Source organism: Mastigoproctus giganteus, chromosome 13 (genome assembly GCF_048544385.1).
Source record: "Mastigoproctus giganteus isolate SK-2022 chromosome 13, ASM4854438v1, whole genome shotgun sequence".
NCBI classification, from domain to species: Eukaryota; Metazoa; Arthropoda; class Arachnida; order Uropygi; family Thelyphonidae; genus Mastigoproctus; species Mastigoproctus giganteus.
Window position 1 is genome coordinate 20,971,764 of NC_143587.1, and position 14,380 is coordinate 20,986,143.

At 40.3% G+C, this 14,380-nt stretch overlaps 1 protein-coding gene across 1 annotated transcript in view; it reads left to right on the top strand.

Annotated features, from left to right (window-relative positions):
* The window catches only part of LOC150075842 (uncharacterized), a 43,135-nt gene extending 34,416 nt beyond the window's left edge, over positions 1-8,719 (top strand). The window contains exon 3 of the mRNA XM_090387659.1: positions 6,999-8,719. The gene's annotated coding sequence lies outside the window, so the exon portion shown is untranslated. The remainder of the gene's footprint in view (positions 1-6,998) is intronic.
* Positions 8,720-14,380: the final 5,661 nt, after the last annotated feature.

Sequence of the window (14,380 nt, forward strand, 5' to 3'; positions counted from 1 at the left end):
CTCCGCATCTTCCTGCGTCTATCAATCCCTTCCATCTTCTCGTTCTTTTTCCACAAGAAGAAGAAGAAGAAGAAGAAGAAGGAACGAAGAACTGTCGAGATCATCCGGTTTTAGTATCAGAGCGAACGTTGCAAAAAGCAAGCTGCAAAGCAAACGTTAAAGAGATACAATAACAACAAGGGGGGATGGGATGGGTAAAGAGGGGTGGGGTGGAGCAAATGCAAAGAGAAAAGAGCCGAAGAAAGACGCTGCATCGTCCGTAAGTAAATAGCGACATTTTCTGATCATTCCGCAGTCGCATCTAATCTCTGGGGTCATGCGGCTATAAATAGGCGTCGGGCATTCTGTCCCGGGAGAAGAACAGAAGAGAAGAGTCGTCCTCCCTCAGAATGGAGGGTGGCAGCTATTTAGGCCTGTCAGCTACGGAATGCCCGGTCTAGCCGCCACAAACGCTACGGGAACAAAGACGCGGAAAACTTTTCTTAGCCGCTGTCTGTGACAAAACCTTCAGTGACTGCATTGTTTTCCACGCGCACCGAAACAGCCCCGTCAGCAGCAGTCGGTACAATCACATTTGTCGTCGGATGCACGCATTACTGTTGTGGGTGGCTCGGTGTATTCCCCCCCCTCCCTCGACTATCCCCACTTTCGGAGAATGCCCTTGCGTTTATTAATACTTCTCCAGTAACCTTATTCCTACGGCCCTACTTAAATTCTTTCACCCCCACTTCTTAAGAGCGCAAACACTTAATAAACGATGACACACTTCTAGACCCTCTTTCTCTAAAAAAAAACAAAACTTGCATTGTTCGAGAGCCCCTTCTAAACTAAAACTGTTTAATTCCTACAGAAGCCGAACGGTGCAACAACCTAAACTGTTTGCAGTTTCTATCCACTGTCAACCTTCAACGTGACGCTTCCGAATACAAATAAATCCCTTAGAGATAACGCAGACCGCGCACATTGATCAAGGCAACTCAGGTCACGAGGCGTCGTCACCCGAGTTGCCTTGATCTGTGTGTGTGTGTGGTGGGGGGAAGAAGAAGGAGACGTTTTAAAACAAGAATGGACAAAAGTGTATGCTCGCATGGGAATGCCAGCATCCAGTTTTCTACTAAGTGACTTTCTAATTCTTCTACACTCACTTGTCAAAAAATTAGAAACGTTTTGCAATTGGCGTGCAACAGATATTTGCATTTTTTTAGAAAGGTGTCATTGTTGGAGCACGTTTAGCAGATGATAAAATTGAGAAGGAAATCACTGGTGTGTTTAAAGCAATTATCTTACAGAAATACAATGAATGGTAGGAGATGAAAGGAAAATGTAACTCAAGGAAGAAATGAGGCAGAAAGTCGGTAATCCAAGAATTGGACCTTAAGTATTTAGAAAGAATGCATCAGAACAGTAGGTCCAACGAGCAACTGGAAAATTTAATTTAGGACAACAATGACCATTTCTGAACTGTGCAGCAAGAGTTGTTGTTTTAGTTGGGTTTTAGAAGACTAAGGTCGTATTGCTCCTGTATACTGTAGATTTTTTGTTTGCTGGACCATGCTCTCCTTTCCTGAGACCGACTAACTTGGCCACGTTGTGGAAAAAGTCCATAAAAATTCCTCACGTCATCGACGGGACTCGAACTCATGTCTTTTCCAACCAGTGTGGGGAGGACAGTGATCCTACTAACTATGCTACCCACGAAGGCAGCGAGAGTTGAACAAACTGGGATTTGGTGGTCGTGTGGGTATACAAAATCCATTTCTCTCTCTGTAAAAAATCAAAATATTCGACTGGTGGTGCTGCCAACGTCAACATTGAACTGTGGAACAATTGAAAAAGATCATGAGGTGAGACGAATCTCGATTAACACCAATGGTGGGTGGATGAAAGTGTGGAATCTCATGAAGCCATGCAACCAGACTGTCTCCTATCCACCACCGAACAACTGTAGATGGCATCGTAGTATGTGGTATGTGGTATGTTCTATTGGCACGCCACTTCGGACAAACTTCAGCCTGCAATGTTTCATTTTTACTCGGATTGCAATGGATTGTTTAAAGATACAACTCAACCATCCACTGTGAAATGCTTGCATCTTAATAGTTTGAAGAACGTTTCAAGATTTCCAACATCTACCCTAGCTGCTTAATTCTCTGGATCTGAATGCAATAAAGAATATCTTGGATCTGCTGGAAAGGGCAGTTCTGCTTCTCAATTCTCCACGATAGTTCTCAAATATCATGATGAAAGAATGGTCAAATCAGGAGCTAGACTCCTTCAAACACCTAGTGGAATCCATGCCACAAAGTGTACGCGCTGTAATTCGGACAAAAGATGGCCCTACTAGATACTGAATATAGGTGTCTAATTTTGTGGCCAGTGAGTGTGTATTCTTTATCCATTACTGGTACTTTTATAACAGGCGAGTTGTTTGAAAAGTTCTTATAATACATCCCCTAGACTGAACTCTTAAAATAAGTGACATAATTTTCATTTATAATCGATAGGTGGCACTCACATCGAGATATCCGATTTCCTAATATTTTGGCAAGTTTATATACACTCTCGCCTAAAAGTAGGGAAATCACGTTTAATTTTTCCAAAAAAGTATAGAAGATTCCCAAATGTGGTAGAACATTGTAGATGAAAAAAGTTATTCCATGAAAAGTATTGGCAAAAAACTAGGTGGTCATTTAAAGGAGTACAGACTACCATTCGAAGATTCAAGGACACTGGCAGTTTAAAGGATAAACCACAATCAGGAGGATCGCGCGTAATAGTGGAAGCACGAGATAACACTGATTTCTAAACGCAGCCAATGACTTACTGCACCTGAAATCCGAGTTGAGCTCAATAGGAACAGAGAAACTTCCATGTCTACATCCACTGTAAAACTTCACCTAAAACAAGAAGGACTTCATGGTCAGAGAGTCCGAAAACCCTTATCAAAACCAGAAAGTCGAAATAAACTGTTGGCTTGGGCCAACAGTCATCAACATTACACAATGAAGAGTGGAAAAACGTACTGTGAATGGATGAATCCAAATTTGAAATTTTTGGATCCAAGCGTGGAATTTATGTGAGACAACCAACTGAATAAAAAAAAAAAAAAAAATGGTGCCTACAGTAGTGATGGTTCCATCGTGATCTTGGGTTGCTTCTGTTTTTCTGGAGTGGGATGACATTATCAGAATTGAAGGAATTTTAAGAAAAGAAGACTATAAAAACGTTCTTGAACATAATCCTCTGGACTTTGACATTTCGGAAGAAATTTTATGTTTCGACAAGACAATGACCCTAAGCTGTGCAAGGACTTTCTAGCAACTAAAAAACAGGAGAGGGTATTGCAAATTATGGTGTGATCATCGCTTGACTTAAACCCTTTATGGGACCATCTAGTCCGCGAAGTTTGTCCATCTTCACCAAATTTATGGGGAACCATCGCTTAGGGAAGACACTATTATGGAATTAATCACCAGAATGCCACAAATTTTTCAATGCTTAATAAAAAATACTTTGTAGCGTGACTCTGTGATTCCAATCTTTTAGGAGGGATTGTATATTGTGGATATTCCCCACAAGAATCCTGTCTACATTTTTTTTTAATCACACGACGCCTTCCTGGTCTTGCAGGCGCAATTTTTTGCATTGCGTAGAGTGGTTTCACCCGGGGAATTTCAACAAGGGCGTTGTCCGAAATGTCACAGCGTAGGTGTTTAAACACGTAGGTTTCGGACGTGTTAATAGCCTACTAATAACGCTCCACTTGAACACGAGTGGTCCCTAAGTTCACCTTTGAGTCCACTTGTTTTGATCTATGAAAAGATTCCAGCTTCTAAGGTAGCGACTTAATAATTAGTTGGGTGAAAGTGAGGAAGCGAATTACATATCAAACAGACCTGTCAGCTCGCGTGTATTTTCCAAGCACCTACGTGCCAACCATCTTCAATGAGAAGACCATTGTGCAAGAAGGAAAACCCCAAGAAATTACGATTCCTTAAATGTGTGAAGATCGAGAGATTATATTAAAAACAACTTCCGAGATCGTGATGTCTTCTACAAATTACTCGCAATAAATCCCTTGAATTAAAATCTTTTAGTCTGTCTGCCAGGTTGTCTGGAGTAGATGGAGAATGAATCACTTAAGCATGATGTAATGGTATAACATAATAATGCAACTCTTTAACAAACGTTTGTCTCTATTAATAAATGCTTGTGAGCTGGTGCATTGTCATGGTGGTTAATTCCTTCGGTTTTCCACAGATCTTTCGTTATCGATTGAATAGAATTTTTTAATGGTTATGAATTGTTTCAGGTAAGGTCCGGTGAATTACTAAAACACGTGAAGAATTAGGCAAAAACTGTTTGTTCAAACCTGAATTCAGCAATGAAACCCTCATGATGATACATGCCAATCTGTATCTGTATATCCAAGATGAGTTGAATGATCTCTTTAGAGATCTAGTCCTCTCCAAAGACAATGCGGAATTTCTCGCTTGGAGACTAAAATAATATGTCCATCAATTGCGTGTGGTTTGATTTGCTATTTTCTGGACAAAAAACACACAAGTTTCCGGGAGCAAAAACCACGCTACCCTTGCATGTGACTAACTCATCCACGTTATTAAAAATATCCACAAGAGTTCCTTTCGTCATTGATGGAATTCGAACTCAGGTCTTTTTCATCCAGTATGGAGAGGTCAGCGACTCTACCAAATGTGGTAACCAAGAGGAGGATGAATTCGAGAGAATTTCATTATTAAGTGAGAATTTTCCAAAGATCAGTGCCGCGAAAGTGAAAGAGAGAATCTTTGTGGTCCTCAGAAAGCTTCTGCAGGATGAAAGCTTTGAAAAATGGCTCAATATTTTCGAATGGCTTGTGGTAAATTTTTGGGTAACTACAGATCTTCCACATATAGAAACTGCTCACATTTTTAAATTACACCTGATATAGGTCAGCAGTTGCAGATGTGCCATGAATCTTAAGAGTAGAGAATGTTCGTTATGAACACTCACTGCGCCATCTACATATTGGTTGATAAATCAATGGGTTTTTCCTATCGCGCAAAGGGGACTAGTACCAGGTACGCGGGAGGTAATTAATACCGGTTACTTATTTATTGGTCGAGGAACTAATTGATAGTCCTAGAGGTGTTTAGGATGGCAGCCTTCTGGAGTTGCATGTACGTGTTCTCTGGGAGGTCTCTTGCTGCTAGGTTCTTATGGAGGCTCTTTGGCACCATGCTGATGGTTGACACGATGATCATTACTTGTTCCATATGCCATATTTCTTTGACTTCCTGTCTGTGTACTTCCTGATCTTTTTCTCGCATGTTTTTTAGAGGTTGATGGTGCTGTGCACCAGCACCACTCTGTCGATCAGGTATGTAGCCATTTCCTTCTTGTCAATGAGGGTTATGTCTGGTCTATTGTGCAGGATTGTCTTGTTTTTTATTATGGCGCGGTCCTAGTACAGCTTTTGGGTTGGGACCTCTAGTATGGCCTGGGGTTCGTACTTCTAATACGGTACACTTTCTTTGATCAACTGGTATTTCCTCGCTAGCTTCTGATGTATTATCCTGGTTAACTGGTCATGTCTACGAGTGTACTCCTTCTGAGTGATTATTCTGATTGGATAGTTTCTGAGGCCAGTTGGCATCATTGACATGTCTCATCTGTCACTCTGGGCTCTTTGGCGATATATTTTTTATAGTTCGTTGTGTTTATTACCTGGTGTTGGATGGCAAGCATGAATCGTAGTCTCGGGGAAGAGCATTCCACTCGTGAGCTGGAAAGCCATTTTATCTGTTTGGTCTTGGTGGATTGCATTGTCTGAAATGGAATGTCTTCTTTGCCCATCTTTCTAGTTCTGGGTGCGAGGTATGAGGTATACCTCATACCTCATACCTCGTGAGCTGGAAAGCCATTTTATCTGTTTGGTCTTGGTGGATTGCATTGTCTGAAATGAAATGTCTTCTTTGCCCATCTTTCTAGTTCTGGGTGCGAGGGCTCTCCTCACTTAGGTTGATTGAGGAATGTTGCTTGTCTACCTTCCTTATGGCCTGGTGTAGAGTGGCACTATGTTTTTCTGGAAGTAATCCTTCAGGTTCGCTATGAATCCTCTTCCTTCTTTTTTCAGAGCTATGGTCAGTCTCTCCAAGGACGATTTCGTGTGGTGTTGGCAGCTCTTGGTCATGATCTCCAGCTCGGTGTTAATCCATTCTATGATCCCGAAGGAGTATGTTAACACTACGATTGCATTATTGTTGATGACTACACCTGGTACGCAGGCATCATCTAGAGCGTGTGTGACCAGAAACGGTCCAAGGATTTTCTAAAGGGGGAGCTAAAGCAGTGTTCTGAAAATCATTAAGCTTTAAGCGCCATGTTTTGATGATAGGGGGCTAGCCCCTTTAGTCCCCTTAGGATTGCCAATGTGTGTGTGTGTGTGACCAGCTTTGTTGAGAAGCCAGTAATTATAATTACTGTGCTACTGCAAAGATTTGATTTAAGGAGCTAACAGCGAACAGAATGGTATGCTAGATGGCTTCGTGGAATTTTGTAAGCGTTGGGATCCACTTTGGAGACTGATATGATGGTAGATCCCTTGGACCTTCTGCTTCCTTATCGTTACAGAAGTTGTGTTGGTTGAGCCTGAGGTCTGTGTATATTTGGAGAGTGCTATTGGAAGAGGTTTCGTCAGACCAGCATTATTGCTTTGTCCAGTTGGAAAGATACCCATCCATCATCGTTCATTTCTTGAATGATGATGGATGGATTTCTTTCTATTTAATCAAAACCGTTTTATTTGGTAAATACCTTAAGAAGATGATTCCATCAAAATTTACCACCATATACACACATATGATCTATATGCATGTAAATGATAATCTCTAATGCATTAATCCCTAATCCTATAATCCCTAATCCTATAATCTCTAATGTCTTAATCTCTAATGTTTTTTTTGATATATTCACTGACTGTTTTTTCCTCTTCTTAGGTGGCGCTGGAAACCTTTGTTATCTGATCATGATGACGATCATCAGAAAAATGAATCTCCCAATATCTACATGTACAAGAATTTCAAGAAATGTTTCTCAAGAATACGAAGTACTGGAAATTCAACGTGTCTCCTCGAAGACAAATTTCTTACCTCTTTTAAGAACTTGTATCATAAAACACTGACAAAAAAATTATGTGCATGTGTGTGTATATATATACAGAAAAAGAAGAAGATCAACAGACTTTTAACCTTCGCAGTTTCTTCGGAACAATATTGTGTCCATGACTGTACACAATGAAAAAAAAAATGCTCACTCCTTAAAGAGAGGGATTAAACTATCTTAATGCCTCCTTTAGTAACTTAGTGCCGATGATGAGAGCTTAAAGCTGTCTCCAAAATAAATAAATAAATAAATAAAAAAGATGTGTTATGCTGTGCCACACAAGATATTATTCAACACGCCAATAAAAGAGACATTTTACCAACTCTCCTTGTGACAAGAGTTTAAGATAATCGCGTAGGAGTCATGTAGCTCCTTAGTGGTTATCCATTGCCTGATGCTCACATTAATTTTATAAAAAAAAAGCTCGCATGTGTATGTGTGTGCGTGCGTGCTTGTTTATGTATTAAAATAACTGTGTGCCAAAAAAAGGGCTTTTGTTAGCTATTGATACCAGTACTTTGTATATTAGAAAGGGTTGTATATTGACCAATGTTGTGCTCAAAAATGTTCGCTATATTAATCACGTAATATTCCACCCTCCCTCGCCACTTTTCAGATGGATTGATCTGTTCACTGGCTTGCCACAAAGTCATAGTCGTCATTGGATCTTGTCGAATCATTGCATCTTACAGAGCACTCAGCTGCCATTTCAGAGAACAATCAAAAAAAAAAAAAATCAAGTGCTTTGTAAGCAATCGGACACTTTCTTTGGAACAATATTGTGTCCACGACTGTACACAATGATAAAAAAAATCTAAGAGCTAACGAATATTTATCAGAATCTGAACTGTTTGCCAAACAGATCGAGAATCAACAAACCGATCCACATATATAGTCATGCGCGTGTTTTTTTTTACAACGACCGATGTGATTGGTCCAAAAAAAAGTGCATCCCACGAGGGGGTGGTGGTGTTAGTTAGCTACCCTTCGAATGTGCACCTTACGTAACGCGAAGGTGATATTAGAATGTGTGCCAAACTGAGATCGTTACAATGGCAACTATGCGGAATATGCACCGAGTGGCGCTAGGTGGCGCTAGTGAGCAGATCCCTTCCTGATAGGCTCAGTACATGTTGGGTTTAGAAGGAATAAATAAGAGGTTGTAAAGTATGGCGAAATGCCAAACTCAGGGTCCCATTTAGCCCGCGTGTATGTGAGACTGAGTGTATGTTTGTGTGTGTGTGTGTGCGTGTGCGTGCGTGAGTATGTTAAAGATGTACATTAATAATGGAGGGAATTGCCAATTGCTTATATTGGATTGCTCAAGTGTATCTTTATACATCGGTATAATGAATATCATTTTTTTTTTTTTTTTATTTAGAAGGAAAGTTGAGAATCACGTTAATATTAATGATGTTATAATGTTGTATTTTATTTCCCATAATCTACCACGTCACTTCCTGTTGTCTTTCATTTTTTGAAATACCCAGTGGGCCAAATATTCCTTTGTTGACAAACACTAAACCCCTTTTTCTCTGTCAAAATATATATATATATATATATATATATAGATGAACAGTTTGCTCAAATACCCTTAGTGGAATGCTGACTATCCCCCCCAAAAAACTAAACTCCCCCCCCCCCAAATAATAATAAATGCCAGGTTAGAAACCTAGAAAACGTATTTTTCCATAGATTTAAGAGAATTTTTAAGCGGTTGCCAGGGCAACGATCCTACTTATCTTTTATCTTCTGGATGATTTTTCTTTTCTATTCTTTCTCCATTAATCTCATTCGTTTGTTTTTCTGCAGAAAAACAAACGAATGAGGGAAGTACGTTCCCCCAACCCCCCCTTTGGATAACTTGCACTAGCTATTAAAATAAAAGCTGATCTACTTCAATCTCACTATCCCAATTGATGGAGCTCAATTAATGTGTTCTTAATAGTGGAAAACTTGTTATTACTGTTAATAGATGATAGTAAAAACTGCTTTTGACCGTCCAAAGACGTATACTGTGTTTACCGCCCAAATTTAAAAATACGGTGTGACGTCATAGGTGCCCTATAGAAGGACTGTAGGTTAGAAACAAAAAATCAGTAGTCTTAGAAGTTCCATGCGATATGGAATTAAAAAAAAAAATAAATAATAATATTTTTGTTAAATAAATAAATCAATATCCTTAGGGGATACATGTGATAAAATATGAAGGCATTTATAAGACGTTTGTTTAATTTTTTTTTTCTTTAAGAAAGAAATTGTTAATGATACTAGCTATTTTGCTACGATAGTCAGTAGCTGTTAATATTAGAAATAATGAAATTTCAGTTATAAAATTATCTACAGTGAGTTACCAAATTATTAGGAGGCCCTGGTCAAACTTATAGTCACGGGCATCTAACACTGGAATTGTCAGCCTATATGTTACCTGCTCCTGGTAGGATAATTAAAAATTTTTAGCTTAAAGATCTGCGAATCTATTTGTGTTGGTAGGTGGCGCTGCAGTCTTAGCTCTGCTTTTCTACTTAATCTTTGTTGGTCATCATTGCTGTTAGATGTAAAGGGGTTTATGTTTCCCCCACGTCTTGTTTGATAATTACTGACCTAATCCTTCTGATTAGCCAGATATGCCTCACAGTGGATTCCTCTTCAGTGTCTTCAGCTATGTGGGAACATCTGTATATATATTCCAGATGCGTTGTTACAAGCCTTTCTTGTGTTTATGTTTGATACTTTTTTTTTTTTTTTTTTTGTACGTTAAATGATTGTGGACCCTCCTGTCACATCCCAAGACTTTTATTTAAAAACAAAATGACTATGTCTAAATAAATTTTTTTTCTTAAAATCTGCCTTTGTAGTTTATTGATTATTATTAAAAAGACAGCCATCACTACATCAACACCCAAATAAAACATCACCGAACGACACAATTTACCTCCACACCTCATAGCCTTAGTTGCTTTGGCGCTTAATGCACACATAACATAACATAACCTAACCTTTGACTTGGCTTATTAATCTCAAGACTGGATACAGGCCACTTAGCTTATTTATGATTTCTACACTGCTTAATCACTTTATTAGGACCGAGGGGGGGTCAAAAGGTGAGTTGGATAGTATTTATGCAAATGAACTCAATGATGTGGTGTGCGAGGGACGCAAAAGACTTCGATGAGATGTGGGGGAACACCACTACCGCATTCTGTTCATTAGCACAAGGAAAGGACCTCACCAGTTTCACACGAGGTATGATCGTTGGTACGCATATAGCTGGTGATACAGTTCAAAGGACAGTCTCTGTAATAACAAAGAGGTAAGGAAATGGATAATACAAAATCGCTAATTATGCACACTATTCTCTCAAAAATTTGTGGAGTCTGGAACAATGATGTCTTCTAGGGGCACGAGTTGTCCATCATGTTTGGAGGATGCATGAAGACCACCATCAATTCCATCGCATCGTTCCAATAATGAGGAATTTAAGTCACATGGTCCTGCAATAAATGTATCCGGTAATAGCACCACCCATTGTTGGTATCGTGCGATATACAGCAGGTTAGCAGACATCTAGGGATGCTGTATATGTCCAATGTAAGACGAAAGATCTAATTTGCAGCAATTGTAGAAGCAACCGAGTTCAACATGGACCAAGATCCCTATGGCACTCTTTAGACACTTCGTTAGATGCACACCACGACAGTGGTCTTTGTTGGCAAATTTTTATGGTAACCTAATAAATCTTTTAGCCGTAGATAAATTGGTCAAGGAACAATTTATTTAGCTCATCAGATCTCTGGCCCTTTCAGCATACTACACTACCTATCCATTTTATTAGAACCATGGAGGTTTGAGCTAAATGCAAAATAGTGACATTTAACATATGCACGAAAGCACCATAAAGTTGCTTGATCACTGTAAAGCTGGAATCAGCTGGCCAGCAATGAGGAACGAATAGAATCTTGCGAACTTTGAAAGAGGTCTGATTGTCGGTGTGCGTTTAGCAGGTGCTGCAGCAGAGAGGGCGGCTGTACTTGTAGAGTGTTCAAATACTAGTGTCATTAGAACTTTACACAAGTACATCACCAATGGTCAGATACTATAAAGACTGCACTACAGGAGTGGAGGACTCATGAAGATCAATGATTGCTTTTTTTTTTTTGTTTTGGCTAATTCAGTATAAGCTTGCTTCCTTGCATCATTTTGTCACTAGACGTTGGACGTTGGACGACTTGAAGCTGAGCAATCGCAGGTGGAGATGGCACGACGGCTTAATGTTTCACGCAGTGTCGTCTCGGCACTATGGAAGCAGTTTCAAGGGACAGGAACCATTACAAGAAGAGCTGGCCAAATTCGCTTGAGGACTACATCAAACAGAAGAGACCACTATCTGGCTCTAACAGCAAGACGGAATCCTCCAATGCCCTGTCATCAACTGTTTTTTGAGGCTGCTGCGATCGCAGATGAACACATTTCCAACTGATTGCGTGAAGAAGGCTTAATTCAAGTGGACTCTACGCAAGGAAACCAATGGTTTATATCCCATTAATCCCAAACAACTGCAGAGCTGGTCGAAACTGGTGGCATGAACATGTGACTTGGAGCCCTGACAAATAGGGTACAATTCTGCTTTGTGATCAGTCCCGTTTTGGCCTGCACACAGATTCTAGACGTTATTTCATCCGAAGACAACGAGGATTATGTTACCATCACTCGAACATCAGAGAAAGGGAGGGTGAAGGCGGTGCTCTCGTGTGGAGCGGGATAATGATCAACAGCCGCACCCCTCGAGGATCTGTTCCTCTGTTCGAGGAACAGATCCTCGAACTCTGTGTGCGAGTTGTAATGGGTGTGGTTGGCCAAGATTTTCTTTTCATGCACGACAACGCCACTGCTCATAGAGCTCACGTAGTGGAGGAATCTTGAATCTACAGATATCCAGCGACTGCCGTGGCCAGCACGATCCGCAGAATTAAATCCGATCGAACATATGTGGGATGCCCTTGGGTGTCGCATTACACGCCGACAGCCAACTCCTTTGTGAGCTAAGGTCTGCGCTGGTGGAAGAATGGGATTTGTTGCCACAGAATCTTATAGAAACCCCTATATGGAACATGGTCCACCGCTGTTTAGCGGTTGGAGGGGATCATACGCCGTACTGATGTCATGTGACCGTAAATTCGAGTATCTTATATCGACTTCTGTAATGTGACCTATAATTCTTATACAACCCCCTATAAATGTCCCTTATACCTCTTCGAAGTTTCTCGCTGTTTCCTTATTTCATCGTTATTCGATGGTACACCACCATACCAAATTTTGTCCCACTTCATCACATGCTGCACGAGTTATACGTTTCCTAAGTGTTCTGTGGTAGATATGCTTATTTGCTGAACAACCATGCAACTGAGACCGACTAACTCAGCCACGTTGTGAAAAAGGCCCATAAAAATTTCTTGCGTCATTGATGGGATTTGAACTCAGCACTTTTCCACCCGGTGTGGGAGTAAGGTGATTATATCAACTCAGCTACCCGCGAAAGCTTGCAAATCAGAGACACCCGGTAATGTCACATAATTACTCCTAAGGACAGGGTACTTTCAAGATGACAATTCAACATCCACCGCACCAAATTCTTGAAAAAATAAATGGTTCCAAGAACACGAGGAAGACGTCAAGCATCTGTTCTGGACAACCCAATTCTGGAGTCTCAGTTTTATTGAGCATCAGTGGATTCAATTGAAAAAGGTGTGAAATTGAAATTTCGTATTTGTATCCTCTGGTTCTTCTCTGTTCTTCCCTCTTCTACCATTAAAAATATACCTCCTTTGTTTATTTTACTGATTCCCTTCGGGGCTTTATAAACCTCTACCAAAGCCTCCCCATGATGTTTAGTTGTCAAACTTTGCTGTCTGCACCTCCTACGCCGTTCTTCATATAATCATCGATTGGAACCTCTCTCACCAATCTGGTCTTTAATTAATCACCTTTCCGATCTTTAAATTATCAGCAAACTTTGACCTCTTCTCCTACACATCCTCATCAATGTCATTAAGGAAGATTAGAAAAGAAATGATCCCAACGAGGGACTCCTCTTGCTACATTGATCACTCCAACTGCTGTTTATGACTATCCTCTGTCTCCTATCTTCGATCAGGACTCTTTATCTACTGTCTTCGTTGGATCTTGCCATTAATCCCAATTTTCTGCAGTTATATAATAACCGTTCATAGGGAACTGATCAAAAGCTTTACTGAATGAAGATAAACAAAATCAAAGTTGTTTCTTGCATCCAAGAGTTTTATGACTTCGTCATAACAATTAACTAGATTAACCAGGCAAGCCTGTCCCTTCATCCGTGATCCATTAAACACACCACGATCTATAGTTGCACTTCCCGTCTCTTGCACCTCCGTTGTGGATGGAAGGAGACATTGGCGCTTCTGCAGTCCATGGTGATGGTCACTCACTCTAATAATGCTGTCGTCAACATCTCCCACCAATAGGATGATACACTCCTATGCATCATCCTGTTGGTGGATGTTAATTGGCCAGACTCTTAAATAACCCGGATTCCTTATCCATATGCCACTATTCTAACTCTGCAATCAGTAAATTAAAGTATAAATTTTCATATTAGGGATACCGGAGAGAACAAACTTATCTGCACATGTGTATTATGTCCAATTGAATCTGTTTTCTGGTTGATTTGCCTGTTTTGCTGAACGAAATCACCCTGAGTTCCGGGAGGGAAAACCTTGCTATCCTTCCCCGAGACAAACTTAGCCACCGTGTGAAAAAAGGCCCATAAAAGTTCCTGGAGTAATTGACGAGAATCCACCAATAGGACGATGCACTCCTATGCGTCATCCTGTTGGTGGATGTTAATTGGCCAGACTCTTAAATAACCCAGATTGCTTATCCATGTACCACTATTCTAACTCTTTTTGGAATCAGTAATTTTCCAATTGAATCTGTCTTCTTGTTGGTTTGCGTGTTTTACTGAACGAAATCACCCCAGATTCCGGGAGGGAAAACCTTGCTGTCCTTTCTAGCCACCGTGTGAATAAATGAATAAATTGAGTCTGTTCTCTGGTTAATCTGCTTGTTTTTGCTGAACAAAATCATCCCGAGTTCCGGGAGGGAAAACCTTGCTATCCTTTCTAGCCACCGTGTGAATAAATTGAGTCTGTTCTCTGGTTGATCTGCTTGTTTTTGC